Source organism: Salminus brasiliensis, chromosome 24 (assembly GCF_030463535.1).
Source record: "Salminus brasiliensis chromosome 24, fSalBra1.hap2, whole genome shotgun sequence".
Taxonomy (NCBI): domain Eukaryota; kingdom Metazoa; phylum Chordata; class Actinopteri; order Characiformes; family Bryconidae; genus Salminus; species Salminus brasiliensis.
This window is the reverse complement of record NC_132901.1, coordinates 24,032,232-24,044,899: the sequence shown is the minus strand read 5'-3', so window position 1 is coordinate 24,044,899 and position 12,668 is coordinate 24,032,232. Positions and strand designations below refer to the sequence as shown.

At 39.0% G+C, this 12,668-nt stretch overlaps 22 non-coding genes across 22 annotated transcripts; 13 read left to right on the top strand and 9 right to left on the bottom strand.

Moving 5' to 3' along the window:
* Nucleotides 1-246: 246 nt before the first annotated feature.
* Nucleotides 247-318, top strand: trnaq-cug (transfer RNA glutamine (anticodon CUG)). The gene has a single exon. It is a non-coding gene; the product is annotated as a tRNA-Gln (tRNA).
* A 334-nt stretch (nucleotides 319-652) lies between these two features.
* trnaf-gaa (transfer RNA phenylalanine (anticodon GAA)) lies at nucleotides 653-725 on the bottom strand. The gene has a single exon. It is a non-coding gene; the product is annotated as a tRNA-Phe (tRNA).
* A 608-nt stretch (nucleotides 726-1,333) lies between these two features.
* trnaq-cug (transfer RNA glutamine (anticodon CUG)) lies at nucleotides 1,334-1,405 on the top strand. The gene has a single exon. It is a non-coding gene; the product is annotated as a tRNA-Gln (tRNA).
* A 589-nt stretch (nucleotides 1,406-1,994) lies between these two features.
* trnaf-gaa (transfer RNA phenylalanine (anticodon GAA)) lies at nucleotides 1,995-2,067 on the bottom strand. The gene has a single exon. It is a non-coding gene; the product is annotated as a tRNA-Phe (tRNA).
* A 1,196-nt stretch (nucleotides 2,068-3,263) lies between these two features.
* On the top strand, nucleotides 3,264-3,335 carry trnaq-cug (transfer RNA glutamine (anticodon CUG)). The gene has a single exon. It is a non-coding gene; the product is annotated as a tRNA-Gln (tRNA).
* A 335-nt stretch (nucleotides 3,336-3,670) lies between these two features.
* On the bottom strand, nucleotides 3,671-3,743 carry trnaf-gaa (transfer RNA phenylalanine (anticodon GAA)). The gene has a single exon. It is a non-coding gene; the product is annotated as a tRNA-Phe (tRNA).
* A 608-nt stretch (nucleotides 3,744-4,351) lies between these two features.
* On the top strand, nucleotides 4,352-4,423 carry trnaq-cug (transfer RNA glutamine (anticodon CUG)). The gene has a single exon. It is a non-coding gene; the product is annotated as a tRNA-Gln (tRNA).
* A 300-nt stretch (nucleotides 4,424-4,723) lies between these two features.
* On the top strand, nucleotides 4,724-4,795 carry trnaq-cug (transfer RNA glutamine (anticodon CUG)). The gene has a single exon. It is a non-coding gene; the product is annotated as a tRNA-Gln (tRNA).
* Nucleotides 4,796-5,012: 217 nt separating this feature from the next.
* On the bottom strand, nucleotides 5,013-5,085 carry trnaf-gaa (transfer RNA phenylalanine (anticodon GAA)). Its single transcript has one exon. It is a non-coding gene; the product is annotated as a tRNA-Phe (tRNA).
* A 608-nt stretch (nucleotides 5,086-5,693) lies between these two features.
* trnaq-cug (transfer RNA glutamine (anticodon CUG)) lies at nucleotides 5,694-5,765 on the top strand. The gene has a single exon. It is a non-coding gene; the product is annotated as a tRNA-Gln (tRNA).
* Nucleotides 5,766-6,065: 300 nt separating this feature from the next.
* On the top strand, nucleotides 6,066-6,137 carry trnaq-cug (transfer RNA glutamine (anticodon CUG)). Its single transcript has one exon. It is a non-coding gene; the product is annotated as a tRNA-Gln (tRNA).
* Nucleotides 6,138-6,354: 217 nt separating this feature from the next.
* trnaf-gaa (transfer RNA phenylalanine (anticodon GAA)) lies at nucleotides 6,355-6,427 on the bottom strand. The gene has a single exon. It is a non-coding gene; the product is annotated as a tRNA-Phe (tRNA).
* Nucleotides 6,428-7,596: 1,169 nt separating this feature from the next.
* On the top strand, nucleotides 7,597-7,668 carry trnaq-cug (transfer RNA glutamine (anticodon CUG)). Its single transcript has one exon. It is a non-coding gene; the product is annotated as a tRNA-Gln (tRNA).
* A 334-nt stretch (nucleotides 7,669-8,002) lies between these two features.
* trnaf-gaa (transfer RNA phenylalanine (anticodon GAA)) lies at nucleotides 8,003-8,075 on the bottom strand. The gene has a single exon. It is a non-coding gene; the product is annotated as a tRNA-Phe (tRNA).
* Nucleotides 8,076-8,683: 608 nt separating this feature from the next.
* Nucleotides 8,684-8,755, top strand: trnaq-cug (transfer RNA glutamine (anticodon CUG)). The gene has a single exon. It is a non-coding gene; the product is annotated as a tRNA-Gln (tRNA).
* Nucleotides 8,756-9,055: 300 nt separating this feature from the next.
* On the top strand, nucleotides 9,056-9,127 carry trnaq-cug (transfer RNA glutamine (anticodon CUG)). Its single transcript has one exon. It is a non-coding gene; the product is annotated as a tRNA-Gln (tRNA).
* Nucleotides 9,128-9,344: 217 nt separating this feature from the next.
* Nucleotides 9,345-9,417, bottom strand: trnaf-gaa (transfer RNA phenylalanine (anticodon GAA)). Its single transcript has one exon. It is a non-coding gene; the product is annotated as a tRNA-Phe (tRNA).
* A 1,190-nt stretch (nucleotides 9,418-10,607) lies between these two features.
* trnaq-cug (transfer RNA glutamine (anticodon CUG)) lies at nucleotides 10,608-10,679 on the top strand. The gene has a single exon. It is a non-coding gene; the product is annotated as a tRNA-Gln (tRNA).
* A 334-nt stretch (nucleotides 10,680-11,013) lies between these two features.
* trnaf-gaa (transfer RNA phenylalanine (anticodon GAA)) lies at nucleotides 11,014-11,086 on the bottom strand. Its single transcript has one exon. It is a non-coding gene; the product is annotated as a tRNA-Phe (tRNA).
* A 608-nt stretch (nucleotides 11,087-11,694) lies between these two features.
* trnaq-cug (transfer RNA glutamine (anticodon CUG)) lies at nucleotides 11,695-11,766 on the top strand. The gene has a single exon. It is a non-coding gene; the product is annotated as a tRNA-Gln (tRNA).
* A 300-nt stretch (nucleotides 11,767-12,066) lies between these two features.
* Nucleotides 12,067-12,138, top strand: trnaq-cug (transfer RNA glutamine (anticodon CUG)). The gene has a single exon. It is a non-coding gene; the product is annotated as a tRNA-Gln (tRNA).
* Nucleotides 12,139-12,355: 217 nt separating this feature from the next.
* trnaf-gaa (transfer RNA phenylalanine (anticodon GAA)) lies at nucleotides 12,356-12,428 on the bottom strand. The gene has a single exon. It is a non-coding gene; the product is annotated as a tRNA-Phe (tRNA).
* Between the last annotated feature and the right edge of the window lie 240 nt (nucleotides 12,429-12,668).

The window sequence follows — 12,668 nt, the reverse complement described above, 5'->3', positions numbered from 1 at the left end:
TTTCTGAGTTAAGAGCAAATGACTTTTGTAAGTCGCTCTGGATAAGAGCTTCTGCTAAATGCCTTAAATGTAAATGTAAATAAGTTGATTATCCTACAATAATACAATTGTTTAATATTTGAGTGTCCTGTGGTGTAGCAGTTCACACACGGGATGTGTAGATATTACATTAAGAGTCTGAACTAGTGTGCTTTATCTTAACGTGTAGCCTCTGTGGACGAGAAGCATGAACGTTGTGGGTGTACTGGTTCCATGGTGTAATGGTTAGCACTCTGGACTCTGAATCCAGCGATCCGAGTTCAAATCTCGGTGGGACCTGATGCTTTTGGGAAAAGTCTTGATGGAGACAGTTCACCCGAAATGTTTAGAGATGATATTTAACGCTTGAAATAGTGTGGAAAAGTCTTGGGCAAGTCTTGATGGATCCTGAACTGGCTCCATAAAGGTCTTGTGTATTGTACTCCACTGCAGTCACAGTTCATTACAGTAAATATACAAACATTGAAAGCAAGTGAAAAGAGTGAAATCTCTTAATATAGGTCATTTACAATGTGTCTGCACCGAGTTAATTATTTAATTATTTTCTATTACAGAGAATTTCCCCACTGCGGGACTAATAAAGGACTATCTTAGGTAAAAAAGCCAACCCTTCTGCCGAAACCCGGGATCGAACCAGGGACCTTTAGATCTTCAGTCTAACGCTCTCCCAACTGAGCTATTTCGGCTCGCAGGAACTTTATGGTTGCGTTTTTGACGCGTCTAAGAATGGAAAAGTGTACAACCGTGAAGGGTCGACATCCTGAGATGCTTTTTTGGGGTACTGATCACAAGTTCTCTACTTGGGCCACAGTAGACCACGATAGTAGCCCGCCTCTCTGTGTCTCTGCTTTACAGGTAAATCTCACGTCATTCCAAATTTTAGGAAACGTTTATATTTATAAAAAAAAAAATTCTAACCAAATTTGTAAATAATGTTGAGCCTAATGTTGTTTTTAAATCCAAAAAGAAATCAATGTTTTTTTCTCTTTATCTCAAACGTTCAAACAAAAAACGAACAAATGAACAAAAAACTTTCGTTATTTCGTTAAGGTTATTTCTGAGTTAATACCAAATCACTTTTGTAAGTCGCTCTGGATAAGAGCTTCTGCTAAATGCCTTAAATGTAAATAAGTTGATTATCCTACAATAATACAATTGTTTAATATTTGAGTGTCCTGTGGTGTAGCAGTTCACACACGGGATGTGTAGATATTACATTAAGAGTCTGAACTAGTGTGCTTTATCTTAACGTGTAGCCTCTGTGGACGAGAAGCATGAACGTTGTGGGTGTACTGGTTCCATGGTGTAATGGTTAGCACTCTGGACTCTGAATCCAGCGATCTGAGTTCAAATCTCGGTGGGACCTGGTGCTTTTGGGAAAAGTCTTGATGGAGACAGTTCACACGAAATGTTTAGAGATGATATTTAACGCTTGAAAAAGTGTGGAAAAGTCTTGGGCAAGTCTTGATAGATCCTGAACTGGCTCCATAAAGGTCTTGTGTATTGTACTCCACTGCAGTCACAGTTCATTACAGTAAATATACAATTATTGAAAGTAAGTGAAAAGAGTGAAACCTCTTAATATAGGTCATTTACAATGTGTCTGCACCGAGTTAATTATTTTATTATTTTCTATTACCTTGGAGGCGATGCTGCTGGACACAGCGGTTCCATAGTGTAATGGTTAGCACTCTGGACTCTGAATCCAGCGATCCGATTTCAAATCTCGGTGGGACCTGCGGAAACCTTTTTAAGGTGGTGTGATTTCTTGTGTTTCACTTTCAGTTGTTGTAGAGGATTTTCTGCTTAGTCAACAAGACTGTCTTTCACCCCAAAACAGCATATTTTGGGGGGCAGTGAGCACAAGGTATCTAGTATAGACATAAAAATATGTGATGGTGAGTAATGCTTTAATGGAATGGGTAGAAGGCATGGGTACAAAACTACACCCCTTCTGCCGAAACCCGGGATCGAACCAGGGACCTTTAGATCTTCAGTCTAACGCTCTCCCAACTGAGCTATTTCGGCTTGCAGGAGTTCAATGGTTGCGTTTTTGACGCGTCTAAGAATGGAAAAGTGTACAACCGTGAAGGGTAGACATCCTGAGATGCTTTTTTGGGGTAGTGATCACAAGTTCTCTACTTGGGCCACAGTAGACCACGGTAGTAGCCCGCCTCTCTGTGTCTCTGCTTTACAGGTAAATCTCACGTCATTCCACATTTTAGGAAATATTTATATGTATAAAAAAAATTTTCAAGCCAAATTTGTAAATAATGTTGAGCCTAATGTTGTTTTTAAAACCAAAAAGAAATCAATGTTTTTTTTCCCCCTTTATCTGAAACGTTCAAACAAAAAACGAACAAACGAACAAAAAACTTTCGTATATATATATATATATATATATATATATATATATATATATATATATATATATACATACTTTTTCTAATAATGCAAAATAAATAAATAAATAAATAAGGGCCCGTCCTAAAGCAGTAATAAACATGATGCCTTTACATCACTGCTGATACAGATGGGCTGTTTATTTTGCTATTACTCTTCGTTTTGGTTAGTGAATGTAGATAATTAGGTTGTATTTTTGTTTCTTTTTGTGGACAAAATATTTATTTGAATATGTTCTGATATTTTAATCACGTTTCCATCAAGAACGGACCAGCCCCTCCGTATTTGATGGCGATGGTCAAAAGCCGATCCGCACGGAGAGCCCTCCCAGCTTCAAGTACCGCTCGGCTCGACCCGCCATCCCTCAAAATCCATGTAAGACAAGTGGTGGAATGAACTTCCCCTGGGTGTCCGAACAGCAGAGTCGCTCGCTGTCTTCAAACCAGACTGAAGACCCTTCTTTTCTGAGAGCACTTGGGCCAATAGTAGAGTGGTCACCTTATTGACTTGTGTTTAGTAGAGTCTAAGATTAGAGGATCTTTAAATTTCGAGTCTATTCAAACTAGTTGAGGTTATTTCTGAGTTAAGAGCAAATGACTTTTGTAAGTCGCTCTGGATAAGAGCTTCTGCTAAATGCCTTAAATGTAAATGTAAATAAGTTGATTATCCTACAATAATACAATTGTTTAATATTTGAGTGTCCTGTGGTGTAGCAGTTCACACACGGGATGTGTAGATATTACATTAAGAGTCTGAACTAGTGTGCTTTATCTTAACGTGTAGCCTCTGTGGACGAGAAGCATGAACGTTGTGGGTGTACTGGTTCCATGGTGTAATGGTTAGCACTCTGGACTCTGAATCCAGCGATCCGAGTTCAAATCTCGGTGGGACCTGATGCTTTTGGGAAAAGTCTTGATGGAGACAGTTCACCCGAAATGTTTAGAGATGATATTTAACGCTTGAAATAGTGTGGAAAAGTCTTGGGCAAGTCTTGATGGATCCTGAACTGGCTCCATAAAGGTCTTGTGTATTGTACTCCACTGCAGTCACAGTTCATTACAGTAAATATACAAACATTGAAAGCAAGTGAAAAGAGTGAAATCTCTTAATATAGGTCATTTACAATGTGTCTGCACCGAGTTAATTATTTTATTATTTTCTATTACAGAGAATTTCCCCACTGCGGGACTAATAAAGGACTATCTTAGGTACAAAAGACCACCCGTTCTGCCGAAACCCTGGATCGAACCAGGGACCTTTAGATCTTCAGTCTAACGCTCTCCCAACTGAGCTATTTCGGCTCGCAGGAACTTTATGGTTGCGTTTTTGACGCGTCTAAGAATGGAAAAGTGTACAACCGTGAAGGGTCGACATCCTGAGATTCTTTTTTGGGGTACTGATCACAAGTTCTCTACTTGGGCCACAGTAGACCACGATAGTAGCCCGCCTCTCTGTGTCTCTGCTTTACAGGTAAATCTCACGTCATTCCAAATTTTAGGAAACGTTTATATTTATAAAAAAAAAAATTCTAACCAAATTTGTAAATAATGTTGAGCCTAATGTTGTTTTTAAATCCAAAAAGAAATCAATGTTTTTTTCTCTTTATCTCAAACGTTCAAACAAAAAACGAACAAACGAACAAAAAACTTTCGTTATTTCGTTAAGGTTATTTCTGAGTTAATACCAAATCACTTTTGTAAGTCGCTCTGGATAAGAGCTTCTGCTAAATGCCTTAAATGTAAATAAGTTGATTATCCTACAATAATACAATTGTTTAATATTTGAGTGTCCTGTGCTGTAGCAGTTCACACACGGGATGTGTAGATATTACATTAAGAGTCTGAACTAGTGTGCTTTATCTTAACGTGTAGCCTCTGTGGACGAGAAGCATGAACGTTGTGGGTGTACTGGTTCCATGGTGTAATGGTTAGCACTCTGGACTCTGAATCCAGCGATCCGAGTTCAAATCTCGGTGGGACCTGGTGCTTTTGGGAAAAGTCTTGATGGAGACAGTTCACCCGAAATGTTTAGAGATTATATTTAACGCTTGAAAAAGTGTGGAAAAGTCTTGGGCAAGTCTTGATAGATCCTGAACTGGCTCCATAAAGGTCTTGTGTATTGTACTCCACTGCAGTCACAGTTCATTACAGTAAATATACAATTATTGAAAGCAAGTGAAAAGAGTGAAACCTCTTAATATAGGTCATTTACAATGTGTCTGCACCGAGTTAATTATTTTATTATTTTCTATTACCTTGGAGGCGATGCTGCTGGACACAGCGGTTCCATAGTGTAATGGTTAGCACTCTGGACTCTGAATCCAGCGATCCGATTTCAAATCTCGGTGGGACCTGCGGAAACCTTTTTAAGGTGGTGTGATTTCTTGTGTTTCACTTTCAGTTGTTGTAGAGGATTTTCTGCTTAGTCAACAAGACTGTCTTTCACCCCAAAACAGCATATTTTGGGGGGCAGTGAGCACAAGGTATCTAGTATAGACATAAAAATATGTGATGGTGAGTAATGCTTTAATGGAATGGGTAGAAGGCATGGGTACAAAACTACACCCCTTCTGCCGAAACCCGGGATCGAACCAGGGACCTTTAGATCTTCAGTCTAACGCTCTCCCAACTGAGCTATTTCGGCTTGCAGGAGTTCAATGGTTGCGTTTTTGACGCGTCTAAGAATGGAAAAGTGTACAACCGTGAAGGGTAGACATCCTGAGATTCTTTTTTGGGGTACTGATCACAAGTTCTCTACTTGGGCCACAGTAGACCACGATAGTAGCCCGCCTCTCTGTGTCTCTGCTTTACAGGTAAATCTCACGTCATTCCAAATTTTAGGAAACGTTTATATTTATAAAAAAAAAAATTCTAACCAAATTTGTAAATAATGTTGAGCCTAATGTTGTTTTTAAATCCAAAAAGAAATCAATGTTTTTTTCTCTTTATCTCAAACGTTCAAACAAAAAACGAACAAACGAACAAAAAACTTTCGTTATTTCGTTAAGGTTATTTCTGAGTTAATACCAAATCACTTTTGTAAGTCGCTCTGGATAAGAGCTTCTGCTAAATGCCTTAAATGTAAATAAGTTGATTATCCTACAATAATACAATTGTTTAATATTTGAGTGTCCTGTGCTGTAGCAGTTCACACACGGGATGTGTAGATATTACATTAAGAGTCTGAACTAGTGTGCTTTATCTTAACGTGTAGCCTCTGTGGACGAAAAGCATGAACGTTGTGGGTGTACTGGTTCCATGGTGTAATGGTTAGCACTCTGGACTCTGAATCCAGCGATCCGAGTTCAAATCTCGGTGGGACCTGGTGCTTTTGGGAAAAGTCTTGATGGAGACAGTTCACCCGAAATGTTTAGAGATTATATTTAACGCTTGAAAAAGTGTGGAAAAGTCTTGGGCAAGTCTTGATAGATCCTGAACTGGCTCCATAAAGGTCTTGTGTATTGTACTCCACTGCAGTCACAGTTCATTACAGTAAATATACAATTATTGAAAGCAAGTGAAAAGAGTGAAACCTCTTAATATAGGTCATTTACAATGTGTCTGCACCGAGTTAATTATTTTATTATTTTCTATTACCTTGGAGGCGATGCTGCTGGACACAGCGGTTCCATAGTGTAATGGTTAGCACTCTGGACTCTGAATCCAGCGATCCGATTTCAAATCTCGGTGGGACCTGCGGAAACCTTTTTAAGGTGGTGTGATTTCTTGTGTTTCACTTTCAGTTGTTGTAGAGGATTTTCTGCTTAGTCAACAAGACTGTCTTTCACCCCAAAACAGCATATTTTGGGGGGCAGTGAGCACAAGGTATCTAGTATAGACATAAAAATATGTGATGGTGAGTAATGCTTTAATGTAATGGGTAGAAGGCATGGGTACAAAACTACACCCCTTCTGCCGAAACCCGGGATCGAACCAGGGACCTTTAGATCTTCAGTCTAACGCTCTCCCAACTGAGCTATTTCGGCTTGCAGGAGTTCAATGGTTGCGTTTTTGACGCGTCTAAGAATGGAAAAGTGTACAACCGTGAAGGGTAGACATCCTGAGATGCTTTTTTGGGGTAGTGATCACAAGTTCTCTACTTGGGCCACAGTAGACCACGGTAGTAGCCCGCCTCTCTGTGTCTCTGCTTTACAGGTAAATCTCACGTCATTCCACATTTTAGGAAATATTTATATGTATAAAAAAAATTTTCAAGCCAAATTTGTAAATAATGTTGAGCCTAATGTTGTTTTTAAAACCAAAAAGAAATCAATGTTTTTTTTCCCCCTTTATCTGAAACGTTCAAACAAAAAACGAACAAACGAACAAAAAACTTTCGTATATATATATATATATATATATATATATATACTTTTTCTAATAATGCAAAATATATAAATAAATAAATAAGGGCCCGTCCTAAAGCAGTAATAAACATGATGCCTTAACTCACTGCTGATACAGATGGGCTGTTTATTTTGCTATTACTCTTCGTTTTGGTTAGTGAATGTAGATAATTAGGTTGTATTTTTGTTTCTTTTTGTGGACAAAATATTTATTTGAATATGTTCTGATATTTTAATCACGTTTCCATCAAGAACGGACCAGCCCCTCCGTATTTGATGGCGATGGTCAAAAGCCGATCCGCACGGAGAGCCCTCCCAGCTTCAAGTACCGCTCGGCTCGACCCGCCATCCCTCAAAATCCATGTAAGACAAGTGGTGGAATGAACTTCCCCTGGGTGTCCGAACAGCAGAGTCGCTCGCTGTCTTCAAACCAGACTGAAGACCCTTCTTTTCTGAGAGCACTTGGGCCAATAGTAGAGTGGTCACCTTATTGACTTGTGTTTAGTAGAGTCTAAGATTAGAGGATCTTTAAATTTCGAGTCTATTCAAACTAGTTGAGGTTATTTCTGAGTTAAGAGCAAATGACTTTTGTAAGTCGCTCTGGATAAGAGCTTCTGCTAAATGCCTTAAATGTAAATGTAAATAAGTTGATTATCCTACAATAATACAATTGTTTAATATTTGAGTGTCCTGTGGTGTAGCAGTTCACACACGGGATGTGTAGATATTACATTAAGAGTCTGAACTAGTGTGCTTTATCTTAACGTGTAGCCTCTGTGGACGAGAAGCATGAACGTTGTGGGTGTACTGGTTCCATGGTGTAATGGTTAGCACTCTGGACTCTGAATCCAGCGATCCGAGTTCAAATCTCGGTGGGACCTGATGCTTTTGGGAAAAGTCTTGATGGAGACAGTTCACCCGAAATGTTTAGAGATGATATTTAACGCTTGAAATAGTGTGGAAAAGTCTTGGGCAAGTCTTGATGGATCCTGAACTGGCTCCATAAAGGTCTTGTGTATTGTACTCCACTGCAGTCACAGTTCATTACAGTAAATATACAAACATTGAAAGCAAGTGAAAAGAGTGAAATCTCTTAATATAGGTCATTTACAATGTGTCTGCACCGAGTTAATTATTTTATTATTTTCTATTACAGAGAATTTCCCCACTGCGGGACTAATAAAGGACTATCTTAGGTAAAAAAGCCAACCCTTCTGCCGAAACCCGGGATCGAACCAGGGACCTTTAGATCTTCAGTCTAACGCTCTCCCAACTGAGCTATTTCGGCTCGCAGGAACTTTATGGTTGCGTTTTTGACGCGTCTAAGAATGGAAAAGTGTACAACCGTGAAGGGTCGACATCCTGAGATGCTTTTTTGGGGTACTGATCACAAGTTCTCTACTTGGGCCACAGTAGACCACGATAGTAGCCCGCCTCTCTGTGTCTCTGCTTTACAGGTAAATCTCACGTCATTCCAAATTTTAGGAAACGTTTATATTTATAAAAAAAAAAATTCTAACCAAATTTGTAAATAATGTTGAGCCTAATGTTGTTTTTAAATCCAAAAAGAAATCAATGTTTTTTTCTCTTTATCTCAAACGTTCAAACAAAAAACGAACAAACGAACAAAAAACTTTCGTTATTTCGTTAAGGTTATTTCTGAGTTAATACCAAATCACTTTTGTAAGTCGCTCTGGATAAGAGCTTCTGCTAAATGCCTTAAATGTAAATAAGTTGATTATCCTACAATAATACAATTGTTTAATATTTGAGTGTCCTGTGGTGTAGCAGTTCACACACGGGATGTGTAGATATTACATTAAGAGTCTGAACTAGTGTGCTTTATCTTAACGTGTAGCCTCTGTGGACGAGAAGCATGAACGTTGTGGGTGTACTGGTTCCATGGTGTAATGGTTAGCACTCTGGACTCTGAATCCAGCGATCCGAGTTCAAATCTCGGTGGGACCTGGTGCTTTTGGGAAAAGTCTTGATGGAGACAGTTCACACGAAATGTTTAGAGATGATATTTAACGCTTGAAAAAGTGTGGAAAAGTCTTGGGCAAGTCTTGATAGATCCTGAACTGGCTCCATAAAGGTCTTGTGTATAGTACTCCACTGCAGTCACAGTTCATTACAGTAAATATACAATTATTGAAAGTAAGTGAAAAGAGTGAAACCTCTTAATATAGGTCATTTACAATGTGTCTGCACCGAGTTAATTATTTTATTATTTTCTATTACCTTGGAGGCGATGCTGCTGGACACAGCGGTTCCATAGTGTAATGGTTAGCACTCTGGACTCTGAATCCAGCGATCCGATTTCAAATCTCGGTGGGACCTGCGGAAACCTTTTTAAGGTGGTGTGATTTCTTGTGTTTCACTTTCAGTTGTTGTAGAGGATTTTCTGCTTAGTCAACAAGACTCTCTTTCACCCCAAAACAGCATATTTTGGGGGGCAGTGAGCACAAGGTATCTAGTATAGACATAAAAATATGTGATGGTGAGTAATGCTTTAATGGAATGGGTAGAAGGCATGGGTACAAAACTACACCCCTTCTGCCGAAACCCGGGATCGAACCAGGGACCTTTAGATCTTCAGTCTAACGCTCTCCCAACTGAGCTATTTCGGCTTGCAGGAGTTCAATGGTTGCGTTTTTGACGCGTCTAAGAATGGAAAAGTGTACAACCGTGAAGGGTAGACATCCTGAGATGCTTTTTTGGGGTAGTGATCACAAGTTCTCTACTTGGGCCACAGTAGACCACGGTAGTAGCCCGCCTCTCTGTGTCTCTGCTTTACAGGTAAATCTCACGTCATTCCACATTTTAGGAAATATTTATATGTATAAAAAAAATTTTCAAGCCAAATTTGTAAATAATGTTGAGCCTAATGTTGTTTTTAAAACCAAAAAGAAATCAATGTTTTTTTTCCCCCTTTATCTGAAACGTTCAAACAAAAAACGAACAAACGAACAAAAAACTTTCGTATATATATATATATATATATATATATATATATATATATATATATATACATACTTTTTCTAATAATGCAAAATAAATAAATAAATAAATAAGGGCCCGTCCTAAAGCAGTAATAAACATGATGCCTTTACATCACTGCTGATACAGATGGGCTGTTTATTTTGCTATTACTCTTCGTTTTGGTTAGTGAATGTAGATAATTAGGTTGTATTTTTGTTTCTTTTTGTGGACAAAATATTTATTTGAATATGTTCTGATATTTTAATCACGTTTCCATCAAGAACGGACCAGCCCCTCCGTATTTGATGGCGATGGTCAAAAGCCGATCCGCACGGAGAGCCCTCCCAGCTTCAAGTACCGCTCGGCTCGACTCGCCATCCCTCAAAATCCATGTAAGACAAGTGGTGGAATGAACTTCCCCTGGGTGTCCGAACAGCAGAGTCGCTCGCTGTCTTCAAACCAGACTGAAGACCCTTCTTTTCTGAGAGCACTTGGGCCAATAGTAGAGTGGTCACCTTATTGACTTGTGTTTAGTAGAGTCTAAGATTAGAGGATCTTTAAATTTCGAGTCTATTCAAACTAGTTGAGGTTATTTCTGAGTTAAGAGCAAATGACTTTTGTAAGTCGCTCTGGATAAGAGCTTCTGCTAAATGCCTTAAATGTAAATGTAAATAAGTTGATTATCCTACAATAATACAATTGTTTAATATTTGAGTGTCCTGTGGTGTAGCAGTTCACACACGGGATGTGTAGATATTACATTAAGAGTCTGAACTAGTGTGCTTTATCTTAACGTGTAGCCTCTGTGGACGAGAAGCATGAACGTTGTGGGTGTACTGGTTCCATGGTGTAATGGTTAGCACTCTGGACTCTGAATCCAGCGATCCGAGTTCAAATCTCGGTGGGACCTGATGCTTTTGGGAAAAGTCTTGATGGAGACAGTTCACCCGAAATGTTTAGAGATGATATTTAACGCTTGAAATAGTGTGGAAAAGTCTTGGGCAAGTCTTGATGGATCCTGAACTGGCTCCATAAAGGTCTTGTGTATTGTACTCCACTGCAGTCACAGTTCATTACAGTAAATATACAAACATTGAAAGCAAGTGAAAAGAGTGAAATCTCTTAATATAGGTCATTTACAATGTGTCTGCACCGAGTTAATTATTTTATTATTTTCTATTACAGAGAATTTCCCCACTGCGGGACTAATAAAGGACTATCTTAGGTAAAAAAGCCAACCCTTCTGCCGAAACCCGGGATCGAACCAGGGACCTTTAGATCTTCAGTCTAACGCTCTCCCAACTGAGCTATTTCGGCTCGCAGGAACTTTATGGTTGCGTTTTTGACGCGTCTAAGAATGGAAAAGTGTACAACCGTGAAGGGTAGACATCCTGAGATTCTTTTTTGGGGTACTGATCACAAGTTCTCTACTTGGGCCACAGTAGACCACGATAGTAGCCCGCCTCTCTGTGTCTCTGCTTTACAGGTAAATCTCACGTCATTCCAAATTTTAGGAAACGTTTATATTTATAAAAAAAAAAATTCTAACCAAATTTGTAAATAATGTTGAGCCTAATGTTGTTTTTAAATCCAAAAAGAAATCAATGTTTTTTTCTCTTTATCTCAAACGTTCAAACAAAAAACGAACAAACGAACAAAAAACTTTCGTTATTTCGTTAAGGTTATTTCTGAGTTAATACCAAATCACTTTTGTAAGTCGCTCTGGATAAGAGCTTCTGCTAAATGCCTTAAATGTAAATAAGTTGATTATCCTACAATAATACAATTGTTTAATATTTGAGTGTCCTGTGGTGTAGCAGTTCACACACGGGATGTGTAGATATTACATTAAGAGTCTGAACTAGTGTGCTTTATCTTAACGTGTAGCCTCTGTGGACGAGAAGCATGAACGTTGTGGGTGTACTGGTTCCATGGTGTAATGGTTAGCACTCTGGACTCTGAATCCAGTGATCCGAGTTCAAATCTCGGTGGGACCTGGTGCTTTTGGGAAAAGTCTTGATGGAGACAGTTCACACGAAATGTTTAGAGATTATATTTAACGCTTGAAAAAGTGTGGAAAAGTCTTGGGCAAGTCTTGATAGATCCTGAACTGGCTCCATAAAGGTCTTGTGTATTGTACTCCACTGCAGTCACAGTTCATTACAGTAAATATACAATTATTGAAAGTAAGTGAAAAGAGTGAAACCTCTTAATATAGGTCATTTACAATGTGTCTGCACCGAGTTAATTATTTTATTATTTTCTATTACCTTGGAGGCGATGCTGCTGGACACAGCGGTTCCATAGTGTAATGGTTAGCACTCTGGACTCTGAATCCAGCGATCCGATTTCAAATCTCGGTGGGACCTGCGGAAACCTTTTTAAGGTGGTGTGATTTCTTGTGTTTCACTTTCAGTTGTTGTAGAGGATTTTCTGCTTAGTCAACAAGACTGTCTTTCACCCCAAAACAGCATATTTTGGGGGGCAGTGAGCACAAGGTATCTAGTATAGACATAAAAATATGTGATGGTGAGTAATGCTTTAATGGAATGGGTAGAAGGCATGGGTACAAAACTACACCCCTTCTGCCGAAACCCGGGATCGAACCAGGGACCTTTAGATCTTCAGTCTAACGCTCTCCCAACTGAGCTATTTCGGCTTGCAGGAGTTCAATGGTTGCGTTTTTGACGCGTCTAAGAATGGAAAAGTGTACAACCGTGAAGGGTAGACATCCTGAGATTCTTTTTTGGGGTACTGATCACAAGTTCTCTACTTGGGCCACAGTAGACCACGATAGTAGCCCGCCTCTCTGTGTCTCTGCTTTACAGGTAAATCTCACGTCATTCCAAATTTTAGGAAACGTTTATATTTATAAAAAAAAAAATTCTAACCAAATTTG